At 34.4% G+C, this 18,997-nt stretch overlaps 1 protein-coding gene and 1 pseudogene across 11 annotated transcripts in view; one reads left to right on the top strand and one right to left on the bottom strand.

Annotated features, from left to right (window-relative positions):
* Ank2 (ankyrin 2) overlaps window positions 1-18,997 on the top strand; it is a 652,896-nt gene that overhangs the window by 177,329 nt on the left and 456,570 nt on the right. The gene's annotated exons all lie outside the window — the stretch shown is intronic.
* Window positions 7,961-8,104, bottom strand: LOC114092799 (large ribosomal subunit protein eL39-like; annotated as a pseudogene).

Here is an 18,997-nt window from a genome sequence, read left to right as displayed (position 1 = left end):
ATTTTTAATACTCTTTATGCCCCTAAAATTCTTTAAAATAATTGACAGATGTTCAAGTCAAATGGTTTATAATTTGAAGATTTTTATTAGTTGACATTTGCTTTTTTTTTTTTTGGTACTGGGGACTGAGCCCAGGGATACTCAGCCAGTGAGACACATCCCTGACCTTGTTTTGTCTCACTGAGTTGCTTAGTGCCTTGCCATTGCTGAGGCTGGTTTTGAACTCTGGATCCTCGATCTTCGTGCTTCAGCCTACGAAGCCTCTGGGATTACAGATGTGCACCACTGTGCCCTGCTGCCACTTGCTTTTTAGTAAAAAATAAAGTAAAACAACAACTTTGACTTCAGCATCTTTTTTTTTTTTGAATGTACTCCCACATTTTCATCGTTATAAAATCAATCAATGCAATCATTTTTTTAAGTATGTGTCTGTTTCAGACAAACTCTTTTGATGAACTCTGACTTTGCAGAAAGTGTAAAGTTAAAGTAGTGTTATAGAGTAGTACCGACAAACAGTTATTTCTTTTTGTAAATGTTACTCTGTAAAGAATGATATTAGGGAGCCAGAAAAGCATCCACATAATAAAAAAGATTGTATGAGATAGAGCTACAGAACATATCATTAATCATTTCTACTGAGTAGGAAAAAAATAGCAATTAGGATTTCTTTTCTTATAACATATGAAGAGTTCTGGATTGGGTCCATAAATCTGCTTTAAATTTTGTGTGGTCTAGATCCTCTAAGAACATGACTAATTTTAATTTTCTTATAGTGTCTGATATGGATAACCTCTTAAACTATTTTTATGCTTCCTAGAATATCTAAAATGTTTACATGCATGTGTGTGTGTGTGTGTGTGTGTGTGTGTGTGTGTGTAGCGATGTGTACACATAACCTATAGGTTGAAAAATCCCTTATTCAAAATACTTGGAAACAGAAGTGTTTCACATTTTGGATTTGGGAATATTTACATATATATAAGGAAATATATTTGAAATGGGACCCAAGTCTAACCACAAAAATTCATTTTTTTAAAAAATATATACCTAATACATGTACCTGAAAATAATGTTAAACAATACTTCAAATAATTGTTCCATGACATGGAATTTTCTATCTGTAGTATCAAATCAGCATTCAAAAGCTTCTAGAGTTTGGATTTTTGGGATCAGAGAAGCTCAACCTGTGTTCCAACTATAAGTCCTTTGACAAATACACTCAACTTACATTCTTTTGTACAACCCTAAAGAATAGTGCTTTCAACTGCATTGCTTTCTGGCTTATATTTTATTATTATTGTCATTATTTTCTGTTTAATAACATCTGTAAGAGACAAACTGGAAAAGTTACAGACTATCAATTGGGAGAAAAATTGAATGAATACAAAACTTGATTATTAAGATATAAAAATGAAGAACAATAAATAGAATACCAGCAAACATAATATAGTATATATTCACAACATAAAAATTTTTAATGTTTTGTATTTACTTATTTTGTAGAAACTAACGGAATAGATATTAGATATGAGGACAAATTAAAGAGTGGGGATGAAAATTCTCATTTTAATCCATTTAATTACCTATTAGCAATTAAATTATTATAATATAATTATGGTAATAGAATAACTAACATAAATATTAATAATATTAATTATTAATCTATAAAATTATATAGATTACATGGGCTAAGTTACTCATAGTTCTTAGACATTAAATTTTTGTGGTTTTTCAATGGATATTTGTATAATTGTTTTTCAACATGTGCTTTTTGCTAAGACTTGTATGTATTGGAGGCCAGATTAACTGGGAGATTGGTTAATTAATCCTGTCAACAGTATAATGATCCTATATTTGCTCTCAAATGCAGATACAAACCTTCTATATTTTGTTAATGACTTAGAAGTGAAAACACCATTTCAACAGTAAATCTATTTCAGTTGATGCATTTTTACAGAATATCTGTACTTAGGGACTGTGTCTCAGCATCCTCCAAGAAAAGCCATGGGATTTAAAAAAATTTTTATCATGTGACCCTTGGGTGGCAATTTAATATTTTTTTTCCCTTGTGATAAAAAGCATATGACATTATCAATATATTTTAAACAAAAAGAAACACTATAATTTGAACAGAATTCTAATATGACTCTTTGGTAAATTGTCAATGACACTAAGGAGAAGTTAAAGTTGCTCTATATAATTTGCTTTGTTAGATCATTCAGATTAAAAAAGGAAAAAATGATAAGTGAATCAAATCTTCGAAGAAATATTTGAATTGGCTAGAAAAATAATTTCCAAAGCAAGTTAGCTAAAAGTATATCTATTTAATTGATACTTGTACAAATTATTGTGTCTTCTTGGTCAAAAAGCTTGCGTGTGGCACTTTAAGTAGTAAAGATGGTGTGTACACAATCCTGAGGGTTCAATAGATTTTTCTTTTCTTTTCTTTTTTGATGATTTTTTTTTTTTTTTTTTAGCAGGAGGGAAGGAGAAACCAATCATGGGGACCTCCATGAACAGATGACCAAAACTTCCAATACTTTGATTTAAAAGTATTGCTTTGTAAATGATTGATTTCCATTTCAGAGTTTTCAAACACATTTTTACTGGTGTAATATTGAATAAGAAAACCATCTACTTTCCATTTTGTGGGGTATATATATATAGTGATTTTTTTTAACCCTTCCTCTTGTTTCTTTCCATGAAAAGGCATTTATCATTTAAGTGGTGAATCCCAAAGGAAAAAGATGTGTGTTTCTAGAAAAGTAACATGAAAATATTATGCAAGTAAGAGAGCTGGATGGTGGGTTTCCCATATTATGGTATCTGGGAGACCAAATTTGTGAGCAGCCTGGTTTATTTTAATATTACCAAGAGCAAGTCAGCTATGTGCCAGAAATGGAATAGAGATATGTATTTCTAAATTAAATAATTTCCAGGTTCTAGAAATGGCCACATCTAGGAAAACATGTTATTATGGGGGGGTGGAGGGAAGAAGGAATGAAGAAGAAAGAAAAGCACCAGACTGAAAACTCAATGATGCTTCTAAGATTTCTTCCAAATCTATAATTTTCTGAAATAATATGTCAATCAATAACTGGAATAAAATGTACTAAATAGGCCCAGGATGCCTGTGTAACAGTCTAAGAACTGCTACTAGCTTGGATGTACTTTACAAAGTTCTTCATATCTTTTTTGCTGGTGTCAATCCCATTCTCACTCTCCAAATGATTTGATAATACTAAAGTGGTGCTATATGCTGAGTATGGTGGTATATACCTGTAGTCTCAGCTACTCAGGAAGCTGAGGCAGGAGAATTTCTCCAGACCAGGAGCTTAAGACTAGCCTGGGCACATAGCAAGACCCTGTTTCAAAACTAACAAAAATAGTGCTATATTAAATACTGCTAAAGTAAGTATTAAATATATAAAAATCTAGTAATTGACGGCTTAATTCTGTGCTATAGGGCTTTATGGCAAAATGAAGTTTATTGTACTCCAGGAATTCGAATTACAGGAAAAAAAATGCAATTTATTGTAAAGAATTTTGACAATATAATTATTTTCCCCTGTTAAATAAAGAAATTATTATCATTCTTGCTTTCCTTTTTTTGTTTTTGTTTTTGTTTTGTGGTGCTGGGTATAGAATGGGGCGGCAGAGAATGCTTTGCCACTGATCTAGATCCCCAACTCTTTTTAAAGTTTTGAGACAGGTTCTCACTAAGTTGACCAGGCTGAACTTGTACTTGCAATCCTCCTGCCTCAGCCTCCTGAGAGGCTCTGACTTATTAGGTGTGCACCACTGCATCTAGCTGATCAGTCTCATCTTATAAGCAAGGTAATTAAGACACTAACAGGAGAAGAGATTTATCGAGTATAATACATCATTAATAAACACCTTTAACAATAAATATAATCTCTACCATTTTGAAAATAAAAGAGGCATAAAGAAAGGAAAAGAGAAAGAAAGAGAATGTGAGACTTGCTAGGATATTATTTCGGCACTCTATCACATTAGCCCCCTTTAATAGTATATTTTAATGTTGAAAAAGCAGATTTTACTTTGCACTTTTTGCCATCCTAAATTTTCCTAGTACTCCTTTTTTTTTAAATCAAAGTTAATTTTTGAGTAATGTATTTTGAAAAATATATGTTCTTAATTTTCTCCAGTTAGGCTTTAGAGTCTGTATATGAGTTGAATACCTTCAATCCTCTAAATGTTTCAAAACTTTATCTCCTTTATTCCCCTCATCTATATTGACCTCATCTATAAAATTTGTTCGACATGTTTCATAAAGCTGTACAGAGGGTCCTCTTTTTTGTTCAGTAGACTGAAAGCCCTATTTGGAAACCATAAAGTCATAATATACTGCACAGAATACAGTTTGGAAAGAGATCCCAAGTTTAATAAAAATGGGTCAATTTGCTGTGAACCCACTGTTTCCTAAAATTTAAAGCTAGATGGGAACTTAAAAAGCTAGTCTTGATGGGCATGGTGGTGCACACCTGGGAGGCTAAGACAGGAGGATCACAATTTCAAAGCCAGCCTCAGCAACTTAGCTAGGCCCTAAGCAACTTAGTGAGACTCTGTCTCAAGGTTAAAAAAAAAAAAAAAAAAGGACTGGGGATGTGGCTCAGTGGTAAAGGCTCAGTGGTGAAGCTCCTCAGGGTTTTTTTTTTTTTTTTTTTTTTTTTTAAAAAAAACCTGTCTTATTCCTGATATTTTAGATTCAAATTCCTTATCATATTTGAAATGACCATAAAGGGCACCTGAGGTTATAATGTTTCTTCCAAGGGGAAAAATATCTGTTGGGATACATGAAGGAACATGTGAGTTTAAAAATGTGAATTCTATTTTCAGAAAGTTTAAATTACTGAGTCTAATATTAATGGCAAGTGATTTCTGCTTCCAGGACTGAGTCCCCTTGACGGCTGCTTTCTTCTGCATAATTTCTGGAAAATACATCTAGACCAAAATCGGGGTCTGTGTTTCCTGCCTTTCTCTAAAGGATATATCTATGACTTCTACAGAATTGAATTAAATTACAGAAATTATATTTTCATGTCTTCTGTCATCATTATTCTTCTTCATTCTTCCTTGTAAATTTTCTAGAGGGGGGACCTTGTCTATTTTCTCAACCTCAGAATCTTCAGTGCCTTGAAACTCCTTATAGGAGCTGAGTAGGCACACTGAGATAAACAGATAGATGGTAAATATGTAAGTGAAAATTGATTTGAAGAAGTTTTGATCAAGAACATAGGACCAGACAGGAAAATAAGGCTCAGAGATTTTCTTTTTAAACAATGTTTCTAAGAAAAATAAAGAATGGGCTGAATAATATTTTGAGTTTTAAAAACTGGTGAAAAGATAGTATGAATTATTTTTCAGCTTGTGTTGGATTTCAGTTTTGCATGTGCTTTCATTATTGAGGCTTTGCAATTTTGTTTCTGTGCACATGAATTTGTTGGTATAAGTATTTGACACAGAGGAAATTGACCTATGAAGATCTGACGAATATTCAATGTATAAATAAGATTTCTACCTTTATTACATATTGAAGTTTTGGGAATAGGGATGTAGCTCAGTGTTAGAATGCTGGCTTAATGTGTGAGGCCCTGTGTTCCATCCCCGGCACTACCAATAAATAATAACACATATTTAAGCACTTCAGTAAAAACATTTTCAGTGTATGCGTATTTTGTACCAATATGGATAACAATGAGACTGAGAGTAAAAATGTAAAATTTCTACTAAGACCGTTTTATATATATATATATTTTTTTTGTGTGGTACTGAGGATTGAACCCTCAGGCATTCTTCCATCAAGCTACATTCCTACTCCTTTTTCTTTTTTATTTTGTGACAGGTTCTAAGTTGCCCAGGCTAGCACTGAACTTGAGATTCTCCTGCCTCAGCCTCCAGAGTCTCTGGGATTACAGGCATGTGCCACAGCACCTGGCTTAACACCATAATCTTAAGGTTTTAGATCGAGTTCCATTTTTAGCATAATATCTGGCATATTAAAAAGTAAAAGCAAACAAAAACCCTGATACATGTTTGTTAAATGAAATAAAAATGGATATTTATGAAAATATCTTCAGCGGTATAATAACATAGGGTTTTGCATTCAATGTCTTTTACCAAGTACTTCAGTGATCAAATTGCAAAGTCATCAGAGCTATGGGAGCAGAGAAGAGGCAAGGCTTGAGTCAGCCAGTGGGGGTTCTGGAAAGAAGGAAGAGTATATGAGAGTCTAGAAAGAATGTGGAACAAGACAAATTCCAGAACAGCCAGGCCTCAGGGTTTGTGCACAGCACCGGTTTCAACAGTGGGGTCCAAGAACCACCCCAAAGCTTTTAGGTACTGTGTTTCTTCCAAAGCACCAAGCACCACCATGAAACAGAGCTCATAACAGTCTCTTTATTGATAATAATAATAAAATATACATATTTTCATAGTATGTTCAGGTCACTCTTCAAACTTCTCATGCTCTCAGCTTCCTCATTCTCCTGTTTTGCTGTTCATCTTTAAATCTTGTGCTGAAGAAATATCCTTATCTTCCGCTACCAACACTGCCAGGGCTGGCCCTCCTCCTGTTAGTTTTAACTGTAGGACCATATTGAAGATTAAAAAAAAAAGAAAAAAGAAAAGAAAAGAAAAGAAAGAAAGAAAAGATGGGTCTCAGATCTCAGATCACGAGATAATTTCATTCCATGTGTTATTTATTGAGGATCTGGTGAAGCAGAAGTGGCATAGCAATAAACTCCAACTGTCTGATTGTTAAGACAGGATTCGATGATATACCTTGGGGAATTCATTATGATTCAACATTGAATGCATATTTTGTAGGCTCAGACAGTAAGTTTGTTAGCACACCAAAAACAGATCCATCACTTAGGGGCAAATTCACATTAAGTGACCTCAAATAAAGAGATGTTTAAAACAGAGTTTTAAGGTATTATGGCATAAAATTTGAATAGTAGTCCAGTAGGACTAGGGTATTGTGACTGTACGGATCAATCAAATTATAGGAGAACCAAATATTACCCAGGAGGCTTTTACATAAACATGCAACCAGAGGAAGGGGGAGATAATTATATAATTTGATTATCAGTGGCATCAACCTAGTACCCCAAAGCACCTGCATAAAAACGAATGACCTGGCCACCAGGATAGGAATCAGAGACACTAGGCCTGAGCATCCCTCCCCTTGCTTACTGGCATGACCAACACTGTTATTTTTCTTCTCTGACTCTGTGAGTCCTTCACCTCTGCTTCTAGTCAGAGCATTCTTCTGATAAGTAGTATATTCCGAGGGTAAATGTGTTTGATTTCATGGTCTATCTTGGCCTGTCTAGAGGCAGCTGTCTTGGGCAGTGTGGAGAAAGACTCTGAGACTCAGCCAAGCTCATTGGACTAGCGTGCGCTGGAGGTTGTGGGTGAGGTCTACGTCTGACTTGGGCAGGTAGGATGAAGATAGTTCCATGCATTTGCCATCCCTGCATGAATAATTCAGATTGTATGGAGCACCTGAAAAAGCATAAACAGGAAAATGCCATCATCTGATTTTCATCTAAATGATGATCAAGTCCACTGTAGAGATTTGCCACGCCCAGGATAGCTCTGAAAGTAAGCTGTCTGGGAGTGGCTGGGGATGTGGTAGAAATGTTCAACTCATGACTATAGTTTCCTTCCTTCCTTCCTTCCTTCCTTCCTTCCTTCCTTCCTTCCTTCCTTCCTTCCTTCCTTCCTTCCTTTTCTTTTTTTTTTCAAATGTTTCACATGTTTATTACGGAACCAACAGAAACCAGTACTACAGCACCTTTGGAACTACAGAAAGCTCACATTTCCAGTTAAATATTCTCAACTGACCAGATAGTGGTGACATTTTCAGTCTGAGGAGATAAGATGATCACAACCCTGATACAGCCCAAGTGTGTGTGCCATTTCATATAATTCCTTACAGACCTAGCTCGGTTCTCCTCTTGGAATTGTACCTGATTTTATTACCAGTTTTCATTCAAATCCACTGGGGAACAGGCGATTTTTGCTTTTGTTTCTTGGCCAGGAATCCCTTGATTCTGAAAGTCTCGTAAGAAGACATGATGAAGAACCGAATCAAGCACATGCACCACCATGACACTAGTTTTCTGATTACTTTCACCAAGGCTCTGGATTTTCTTGTCTGAGTGTGTGTGTGTGTGTGTGTGTGTGTGTGTGTGTGTCTGTATATATATATACACACACATATATATATATATTTTTCTTTCTGGTTTGAAGATTAGAGAGAAACATAGACTGAGAAGCCTAGGTATTGTCGAGCACAATCTAGTCATGTCTCCACCCCAATTATAAGGTGGAAAATGCTTGCTTAATTACTTATTAGTGACTAACTGAAAGCGGAGCGCATTGTATTTCATGAGTAAAGTCATCTTCTTGTGCCTTTTATCCTGAACACTGCTGGTATTATTTAGACCATTATGCTAAGTGCTTTTGTTGCTTCCCAGAGCACTTCCATATTTACATCAAAAGATTTATCATTTTATTTTTTACTTTATTTCATTACTAAGTGGAATCAATTTGATAAAGGTTGCTACTGTATAATTGATACAGAGAGTGATTTTCATCAGCTTTGCTGTGAGTGGGATTGGGTATCCTTGGTATAGCATGAGTTCAGTGCACACCTCAATAACGGGGTTGAAGAGAAGCCCCCCTCCCCATGCTAGCTGGGAATTGAAACCAGGGACTTGTGCATGCCAAGCACATGATCTACCAATGAGGTGCATCCACAGTCCCAAGTAAAACTTTCTTGAGGAGTTTATTTTTTGTTGTTGTTTTTTGAATATGGGAAACTTTGCAATGACTAGAATCTCATTAGAGTCTCATTTGCTCAAAAAAATTATGATTAAAAAAATCTATGTGAGGCACTATGGTGGGATATCATTTGTGTTAAGACACCATTATTTTTTTCAAGTAAGTGTAGAGTAGTAGACGGGGGCCTTTCATGTGCTAGGTGTTATGTAGACATCTTGAGAATGTAATTTTGGATTTATTCTTGAAGGAAGCATTAATAATAATAATCACTTTTGAAATGTATATTATAAGGAGATTATACAGAACTCAAATAATTTGTTCAAGTTTAGAGAGCTGAAGCTGACAATAGAATTTAACTCAGGCCTGATTTCATGATAAAGCCTATAGTCATACTAGACAGGAATGCTATATGAGGAAATAGAATTTATAAAATACAATATTTTTTTATGAGGGGTACTGGGATTGAACTCAGGGACACTCAACCACTAAGCCACATCCTCAGCTCTATTTTGTATTTTATTTGGAGACAGGATCTCACCAAGTTGCTTAGCACCTTACTTTTGATGAGGCTATCCACTTTTGAATTTGCTATCCTCCTGCCTCAGCCTCTCAAATCACTGGGATTATAGGTGTGCACCACCGTACCTAGCCAATACAATAATTTCAATGGTTCATGTTGGTTCCAAATGATTTTGTAGGATATAAATTGATTAATTCTATTTATTAATATCTCTCAAAACCTCTTAGCCCCCAAATGATGCCATATTCTCACAAAATTTAAAAGTATGGTGGTAATAGTACTAAGGATGTTATTTACTATCTTCTTAGGCATTCTGATTTGTTTTCTTAAATGTTTGTGTCTGTAAACAGAATTAATCATTTGGTATTATAAACAGTTTTTTTGTGTTTAATTTTCATGCTCTTTGTAGTCTTTTTTTCAGAGTTTGTTCAAGTTTTTTCCTCAGCAATTTGCTTTCCCATATTCTCACCTGTTTTTCTGTTTGTTACTATTGTTTATTTGGCTACATCTGGAAACCACGATTAGGGTTTCTTTGTCATTATTTCTGCATGATTATTTGAGTTTATATTTTGCCAGTCAGGGATGGAAATGTGCATTGCTTTAATTAACCCCTGCTTAATCATACTTTCTATTGAATTTTTTTCTTCTACTCTTTATTTAATAAACATTTATTGTTTTCCACATGCAAATACCCTTTTAGGCCTGGCTAAAGTAATACTCTTGTTTTTTTTTTTTTGTTGTTGTTGTTGTTCCAGAGATTGAACTCCGGGACCCTTAATCACTAAGCCACATTCCTAGACCATTTTATATTTTATTTAGAGACAGGTTCTCACTAAGTTGCTTTGGGCATCACTAAGTTGCCAAGGCTGGCTTTGGACTCATGATCCTCCTGCCTCAGCCTCCCGAACTGCTAGAATTACACGAAGGTACCACCACATCTGGCTAAAGAAAAACTCATTAACTTAGAAGAAATTTCTTGGCATATTGGGCCATGCATAGAATATTATAATAGCATCTTTTATATTAGGTGAGTTTTTGGGTGACAGTGAAGGCTTGTAACAGCAATATGAAGAAGAGAGCAGATTTAAACAACTCATTATTTTTTATTTATACTTCCAGTAGCTTTAATCAGATTTTATATCTTTATCACAGATGTTTTATTTGTCAGCTATTGTTTTAATGTATATAAAAACATGATATTTTTAAATAAATTAAAAATAATGTAAACTCATTGACTATCATTACTGTTGGATGAAGTACAATTTGTCAGGTAAATAAATAAAGCAATTAGTATGTTTTGAAGGTTAATAGAGGATAATTACCATGTATGCTAGTTTTAATATTTATCTAATTATCTTAAATTCAAAGTCATAACTGTGTGAGATGCACAGTTTAGTATTTTTTTTTAAATGAATGAAAGAGGCCAGTTGCCTTGGCGCATGCCTAAAATCCTAGCAGCTTTGGAAGCTGAGGCAGAAGGATCAAAAGTTCAAAGCCAGCCTTAGCAAGTTAGCAAATTAGCCTAAATAATGCAGTGAGACCCTGTCTCTAAATAAAACGCAAAAAAGGGCTGGGGATATGGCTCAGTGGTTAAGTGCCCCTGTGTTCAATCTCTGATAGGAAAAAAAAAAGAATGAAAATAGTGTATTCTCAAATCTCATTTCCTTAGCAAAAATTAACAAGTAGAAATTTCATAAACAAGCATTTTATAGATACTACTGTAACAGAAAATAATCATTTTTCTGGTATAATTGTACTATTTTACCAATGATGGAAATGTAGCATAGCATGGCTAAACTGATGTCCCAGTCGGGAAATACAAAAGCGAACTTTAAATGCATCGTAGTCTTTGTCATTAATGAAGACTGAACATTTTAATTACTGACTTTGCCTAGGCAAAATAGGTATCACTTTGATTAATGAATTTGTTAGTCTGCTTAGTTTTTTCTCTTGCAACTATTAATAAAATGTATTAAATTTTAGAATTGAATGAAATTATACAATTTTAGATTTCCTGGAAAGGGCCCTTATGAATCCTTTGGTCCAGTGATCTTATTTTAAGTATTATGAAGGTCAAAGTTCCTCCCATCTGTAGTTAATGGCCATGTTATGTCATAGCTCTTGCCTCTTAAACTGTTTTTTTTTTTTTTTTACCATCTGTATACTGTCTTTGATTTATATGGGATGTAATATTCACTAAACCTTTCTTTTTTAAAAAAAATTTTTTATAGTTGTTGATGGACCTTATTTTATTCATTTGTTTATATGTGGTGCTGAGAATCCAATCCAGTGCCTCACACATGTGAGGCACATGTTCTCCCACTGAGCCACAATCCCAGCCCTTCACTAAACTTTTCTTAAGACACAAAGTATATCTGTATTTCTAATGTTGAGGAGACAGTAGGTGCTGGCCCCAACCACTGAGAGAGTGTCAACAGGAGACATGATATCATGACATTTGATGGGGAATGTCAGTATGTACAGATAGCCTCACTATAGCTAAACACAATGGGTTCCCTATCAAAAAGAATTTATTGAAGAAATAACAAGTATTTTTGAAGTACCTTATACAATATAGGACACAAGACTAAGGAGACAAGATCGATTTTATTTTTATTAAGATCTATGTTTTTAAAATCTGAACAAAGGTTTAGAGGTGTAGCTCAGTGATAGAGCACATGCAGGATCCTGGATTCAATCCATAGCACCAAAAGCAAACAAACAAACAGACAAATGAACCAGGAAGTACAAGAAGTAAGATAATCTTTAAGGATCTTTACTACTAACAAATAGACTTCATTTTTTTTTTAGTTTTAAATAATATAATATTTTTATTTATCTTGAGTTTCTAAAGAATCTACCATATTACATATAAATAGTGTGCAGATTGGCACACATAAGCCATTCCTTCGCTTAAATAGCAGGTATAGAGTTTGTACTGCATCAGGGATGCTATGTTCTAGTCTTATTTAGTTGAATTGTCATATTCATTATGTAGATTTGTGATAATTCTTGTTATACCTTACTGTATGCACACATACTTGAAGATCAAGAATACCCTTTTATATCCAACCCCCTGCTTTCTGTTTAATATTACTACTTCAAATTCTAAGCAAAACACTGTTAAATCCTACATTTAAAATCTAAACTTTAAATTAAATCTTTGGATTGTATAGCTCAGGGATTTCTGGCTAATAAATATTCAGGGAATCATATTTACTTAAATATATCTTGTTACCAGAGTGTTTTTTGTGGTGATTAATCCAAATGAACAATTCTGTGTATTATTTCTTATGAGACAATGGTCTAGATTAGGTTTCTTTTATATTTTACAGTTATAAAGTCTGTTATAGAATTTGATACAAAGTAAAGTAGAGGTATTTTCAGGATTATGGGATAATATTTCTCCAATTTTATAATATTTTTTAACAACGAATTTGAAATACGATTCTACTTTTTTGCAATTAATTGGTTCCTGTGTTTAAATGTTTGTTACCATGGCAGCTAAGAAAAATGTATGACTTGTTCATTGCCAAATGTCAAATAGCAGGGTCTGCTGTGTATAGTTCTCAGAATTTACAGCAATTCTGTTCTAATTGCTTTGTCCTTGAAAATGTCTGGGAACCTTCACCTGACAGACAGCAGAGGGAAGAAACCTCTGGTCAGGGAGTCAAAGGACTGTTGTTGGCACCAACTCCAGGGCTGTTTTGAACTGTGGCTTTGGACTATAGACCAGCATTTTTGAATTGTTAAATGAAAAAGTAGGACTGGATGATTTTTAATATCCCTTTCAATTAAAATATCATAATTACTGAAATTGTAGAGCTATTGTAATTGATCTTGGGAGTACCCATCTATACACCTATCTCTAGCACCCTTGCTTCCCTTTAATTGGAGATTTCGAGAGGAGGGACTCTCTAAATCTCCAATTGTTTGAGAGTTTTGAGGAGAAAAAGCAATTTTTGAGTAGATCTGAATTGGACTGCACTTGAGTTATCTTTGTATGAACCATATCATTTTCTTGAATGGTTGTTCAATTCTCACTTCCATATAGCTCAAGGGCTCTAGATATGCTCATGATGCCACATTTAGTCTGTGATTGGATTTCTTACTACCAACATGAGCTGTATTTAACATAAAATGATTGTCAAGGACTATTCAACAACAATGAAATCCTGATCGTCTGATTTACCCTAACTGGGTTGTATGTTGGAAAACCTTGAATTTCAGCGACATTCTCAACATCTGTAGTAAGGTGGTACAATGAAGTAAAAGAAAACTTGACCTAAACATATTAGCCTCCTTTCTAAAAAATGTAGTTCTGCTGGGGAATATTTGAGATAACAGACTATTCACTGTGGTGTGATGATCAAAGATGGGATAAATCATTTACTTCAAACAAAGTTTTCCTAAAGAGCTTACTTGATTATGAAAAGGAGGACCTTGAATTCTGGTGCTAGGGTAGAGCCACAATCCAAAAGGACCTTGAATTCTGATATATAGATATAGATCAATTCAGACAGTTTATTTTTTATTTTGTATTTTAAGAATGTTGTATTTTAAGAATGGCCCAAACCAAATTTCTCAATAGAAGAAACACAAAAGCTAATAAATACATTAAAAAATGTTTAACATCTCTAGCAATAAGGGAAATGCAAATCAAAACTAGATTAATATTCCATTTCACTCTAGTCAGAGTGACTATGATCAAGAACACAAACAACAGTCAATGCTGGTGAGGTTTTGGGGAGAAATGAGCACTTATATATTTTCAGTGAGACTGCAGACTAGTACAGCCACTCTGGAAAGCAGTTTGTAGACTCTTCAAAATACTAGGGATGGAAGGATCATGAGACCCAGCCATCCCACTTCTGGGTATTTTCCCAAATGATCTAAAATTGGTATGCTACACTGACATGCCACCACAAAGTTTATAGCAGTACAACTCACAATAAATTACAGAAGCAACCCAGATGCCTATCAATAGATGAATGGATTAAGAAATTGTGGTGTGTACTTACAGTGGAGTTCCTCAGCCATTAAAAAGAATGAAATTATGGCATTTGCCAGTAAATGCATGGAAATGGAGAATATCATGTTAAGTGAAATTAGCCAAACTAGGGAAGTCAACAAATGTTTTCTCTCATATGCAGACGCTAGAGTAAAATAAAGGAAAGGGGAGGGAAGGTTAAGATTACGTAAAGAACCAAACAAATACAAATTAATAGATGAGCGAAAGAAGTCTAGTAGTTTAGAGGAAGGTGGTAGGTAAGGAAAAGGAATGATTATAAATTGAAATCAATTTCTATACAGGTTTGAGTATGTTGGGATGAACACTACTATGTATAACCACAAAGCTCCAAAACAAACAAACAAACAAATAAATAATAAATAAAAAATCAAGCAAGAAAGGAATTGCCCAAACCAGAAAAACAGGGATGGGGGATATAGCTTGGTGATAGAACATGTTTTTTAGCATGTGCAAAGCCCTCAGTTCAGTCATCCCCAGCACCAAACAAGGAAACAAACAAAACAAAAACTCTTAAAGAAACAAACCCTAGAAAAACAGCAATAATTAAAAATGACTGAGACCAACTTAGCAAAACCCAAGATGCATTAGAAGATGACACAGGGTTCTTATCTAATCTAATCTCTTTTAGATTTTTCTCCTCTTTTTCTAGTTTTATAAAGGGTAAGTTGTTTTACTGGTCTTTAAATTTTTTTTTTCATAATGCTAATTTTTTTGTAAGTATATCTTAAGTTTATATAAAACATATATCTTAAATTTATTGTTAGAAAGGCATAGATTTAAATGCCACACGATATATACTTCCAAAAAGGAGGTAGGGCTGTATTAGTCAAGTCACTGCAGTAGACACATTATTGTTTTTAGCATTTTTTTCCCTGACATTTTGTTGCACTACAGTCAACCAATCCCATTCAACACACAGAACTTAACTTAGAGATCAGTGAAGTTAAATACATTCATATTCCAGCACTTTTAAAATTTGCCCTAAGTAATAATGTTTTTTTTAAATTATTTTTTTTGAGAGAGAGAGAGAGAGAGAGAGAGAGAGAGAGAGAGAGAGAGAGAGAGAGAGAGAGAAACTTTTTAATATTTATTTTTTAGTTTTCGGCGGACACAACATCTTTGTTTGTATGTGGTGCTGAGGATCCAACCGGGCCGCACGCATGCCAGGCGAGCGCGCTACCGCTTGAGCCACATCCCCAGCCCAGTAATAATGTTTTTTTTTTTTAAATAATAATTTTAAAAAGTCTTGCTGGATGTGGTGGAGCTTGCCTGTTATCCCAACAGTTTGGGAAGCTGAGGTAGGAGGATTGCAAATGCAAAGCCAGCCTCAGCAACTAGTGAGGTCCTAAGCAACTAAGCAGGTGTATCTCAGAATCAAAAATTAAAAAGGCCTGGGGATGTGGCCCAGTGGTAGCATGCTCCTGGGTTCCATCCCCGGTACCAAAAAAAAAAAAAAAAGAAAAGAAAGAAAAATCTTTACAAGTTGTCACTTCATTGCTTTTTTAGATAAAATGGTAAAACAATTGGCCTGGTAGCAAGACTGTATGTCTGCTAACAAAAATGTTAGACTCTCTAGAACGCAATTATTATTTAAATGAGGCTGATTATAAAGTTAATTGTTGATATATTGCTTTAAATGAGACCTGACTAAATAAAACCCAACACACAGCAAGCTCAAATAATACATGACATTGGAAAATAATATGAGATATTTTTGAAAAGAAAAAAAAAGGGATTGTCTTTCTCAAATATATTTAGATATTAAGCAAAAAAGTTCATGACTAGTACAAGAGGAACTATTAGGGAAGGGAAAGGGGACAGGGGAAGGAGGGAGCGTGGACAGGATTAAAGCATGATCTGTGCATGTATGGAAACAATGCAGTGAAGACCATCAATTTGTATAATTAATATGCATTAATAATTATTATAAAATTTAGATTTAATAAAAAGAGTTCATGACTGCTCTAAAATTAGAATGTTCATTTGAAATACCCCCAAGGGCCAAGTGCTTGAATTTGAATAGTAAAATGAACAAAATGGGAATTAAAATACCACATTAAGCCATCTCTTGTGTATTGCTGTAAACGAAAGTAAGGGGCACTTTTACTATTTTGTTAAGCTTTAGATCTTGGAATAGGGAGGAAAGAGGAATTTGGAAAGGAAGGGACTACAATAAAACGCCCAAGTTCTTGGAATTTGATTCAAACCAAAAGGAAATGATCTCTGAAATTCAGTGCAGATTTTAAAATAATGACTCTTCCAGTCACACCTCCATTTTAATGACCTAAAAGATAATTCTCTAAGTTTTGGTGGAAACGCTAAAAAGGTTGTATGTAAAAATGATTTTAAATTAATTAAAAAGATGAGTACATACTGATATTTTAATACTAAGGACTTTATAGATTGCTTAAGACATCTCCAAAATATTTGAGCTTTGTATTTGTGGGAAACATTTCATCTTAGACAAATAGTGCATATTCTGGCTATTGCTTGGTAAGGAAACAGACTTTTTTTTTTTTTTTTTTTGATACTAGGAATTGAACCTAAGGGTGGTTTACCATTGAGAAACATTCCAAGTCCCTTTTCCATTTTTTTTTTTTTTAACTTTGAGATGGGGTTTTGCCAGGTTGCTGGGGGTTGCCCTTGAACTTATGATCCCTTTGCATCAGTCTCCTGGGTCTCTGGGATTACAAGTGTGCACCAGTATACAGGAAACGGTTTTTTAAAAGCTGACTCATCACCAAGCTTGGTTGCTACTGGGGAAGCTGAGACAGAAGGATGGCAAGTTCAAGGTCAGCCTGGACAATTTAGCAAGACTCTGTCTCAAAATAAAAAATAAAAAGTTCTGGGGATATAGTTCAGTGGTAGAGTGACCTGGGTTCAATTCCCAGTACTGGTGGGGTGAGGATTGGGGTGGAGGGTGGAAGCTGACAATTGAAAACAACCAAAATGTTGAATAATATGGAAATTGTTGGACATGTCATGAAACATCCATGAAGTGGAATATTATGCAGACATTTAAAAGTACTTTTTAAAGAAATTTCAATGGCATGAAAGAATGCTTACTACTTACTAATTTAAAAAATCAAAAAATTTAGAATGCAAAAATGTACATGTTCTCAACTATGTCTATCCATATGCACAAACTACTTTTTTTGGAGGGGGCCGGTGAGTACTAGGGATTGAACTCAGGGGCACTTGGCCACTGAGCCACATCCCCATCCCTATTTTGTATTTTATTTAGACACACGGTCTCACTGAGTTGTTTAGCATCTTACCTTTGCTGAGGCTGGCTTTGAACTTGTGATCCTCCTGCCTCAGTCTCCCAAGCCTCTGGGTTTACAGGCATGCTCCACCATGCCCTGCAACAAACTACATTTTTAAAAGCTTACTGGTTTCTAATGTTACTATAATCTACAATGGTGAAAGTGATCATTATCAATAGTATATGATAAAAAGTAGATTTTTTTTTCCTGAAATGTGTGGAGATAAAAAGAACAAAAAATACAGAAATATCTAGTTTACCTTGAAACTGGGGTCAAAGGGTTCAATTCATCTTTCAAGTACAGCAGTCACTGTCTTAGAAGAATAACATTCCATTCACTGTCTATCTGCCATGATAAATAGTATGATAGTTTTAAAAATACATCTGCTTTCCTTTTATCATTAATACAAAAGTGGTATCTGCCTAATATAGGCCCCATTAACTATATGAATTATGTTCTGGAAGAAAAATTTCACTTGAGTGAAAGAAAATGATCTTAATCTGGCAGGTCTCTGCTAATACAGAACTTGGCATGGTTGTGCAGGTACCCAATGACAGTGATAGTAAGTACCTCAAAGGAATTTTTAATTAATAAAATCAAAAGATGTAAGTGAGATTGGGGCTGTGGCTCAATGGTAGAGCGCTTGCCTAGCATGCGTGAGGCACTGGGTTCAAACTTCAGCACCACACAAATAAATAAAGTAAAGGTATTGTGTCCATCCACAATTAAAAAAATTATTTTAAAAAATAACAAAAAAGTCAAAAGGTGTAATTAATATTGTAAAAATTTTTGGACAACTAGAATGGAATAAACTTGAAGAATGTTGAGACATTACTCAGAAGAGTTAGCTGGTACAGAATATAATAAGTAGTTTAATTGAAGTTATAGACCATGAAATGAGTTTCTTTCCTGAATTTCTCTGTTAATAAATCCATTCTTCCACAGTTGAATGGCACTATGGTCAGTTAATGGAGAAAGTGTGTAGTGATTATAAAAATAAAATATAAGGAAAGTTTAAGTAGAGTACTTACAGAATATTTGCAAGTAAAATCAGGCATTAATGTATATTTTGGACCACTCACCCACAAAAAATTTCAGAAATAACTTGCTTGAATCTTTCTTTGCAGTCAACAAACAGTGTGTCCTTTCTGGCAAGGGATCAGAATGATTTTACAACTTTTTAAAAAAATTTTTTTCCCAGTGCTGAGAATTGAACTCCGGGCCTCACACATGCTAAGCCAGGGCTCTATCACCACACATACCCAGCACCAGAATAATTTTTAAAAGTTCAGAGAATTAGATTCTGCTCAAAATCAGTTTGTTTTCAGTAGTGTTAGGGTGATTGTATTTTAACAAAGCAAAACA

The sequence above is a fragment of the Marmota flaviventris genome, chromosome 7 (genome assembly GCF_047511675.1).
Source record: "Marmota flaviventris isolate mMarFla1 chromosome 7, mMarFla1.hap1, whole genome shotgun sequence".
Taxonomy (NCBI): domain Eukaryota; kingdom Metazoa; phylum Chordata; class Mammalia; order Rodentia; family Sciuridae; genus Marmota; species Marmota flaviventris.
Note: the sequence above shows the minus strand (reverse complement) of the source record. Positions and strands in the feature narration are given on the sequence as shown.